Raw genomic sequence first — 690 nt, forward strand, 5'->3', positions numbered from 1 at the left:
TGGACGTATACAGTAGTTGTAACTAGATCCATCCTAACGTAGAATCCCGCAGAATAAAAAAATTCAATTTACACAATCCAAGATAGGGATGTTGCTGCCGTATACTTAGAATTTCTCACACAAAAACTTTCATACGAATTATTTTCCAAGACAGACGAAATTGCGGCATAAACACGCTTTCACATCGTTAAAGTACCGTTACTTGTTGTGAAAATCCTGTAATAGTATGGCATAGGCTACATCACTCTAAGTATTCTCTGATCAGCTAAAAAATCTGTTCTAATCAGCTTAATATCTGTTACATCCTGCATCACAGGACTAGAATATTAAATTCATTTTCGGCTCATAACGAAGAACTAAGATCATGTTCTACCTCTGTCACAGGATACTTCCTTCCTTCCTTTCTAACTCTCTTAAAATAATCCAATCCTTCGCTACATACGAATTCTGTAAAGGTAGCAGCACAGAGAAGTTGTAAATATAAGGTTTATACTACATGTCACATTCTAAATTCGGTAATATGGGTGATTTTATTACGATGGTCATCTATTCCTGTGTAGGTGGGAGATTGAAATTTCGTTAACAGATATCTCCGCAACGAAAAATCGCCTCATTGCCACTCCAACTCCTGAATCCTATCCGTGGTACTCTAGCCCCCGCTTCCACCCGCCTGGTGCTGTCATTGATATC

General features: G+C 38.3%; 1 pseudogene; it reads left to right on the forward strand.

Annotated features, from left to right (window-relative positions):
- The first annotated feature begins 238 nt into the window (after positions 1-238).
- Positions 239-401, forward strand: LOC126250431 (U2 spliceosomal RNA; annotated as a pseudogene).
- The last annotated feature ends 289 nt before the right edge of the window (positions 402-690 follow it).

The sequence above is a fragment of the Schistocerca nitens genome, chromosome 3, assembly GCF_023898315.1.
Source record: "Schistocerca nitens isolate TAMUIC-IGC-003100 chromosome 3, iqSchNite1.1, whole genome shotgun sequence".
NCBI classification, from domain to species: Eukaryota; Metazoa; Arthropoda; class Insecta; order Orthoptera; family Acrididae; genus Schistocerca; species Schistocerca nitens.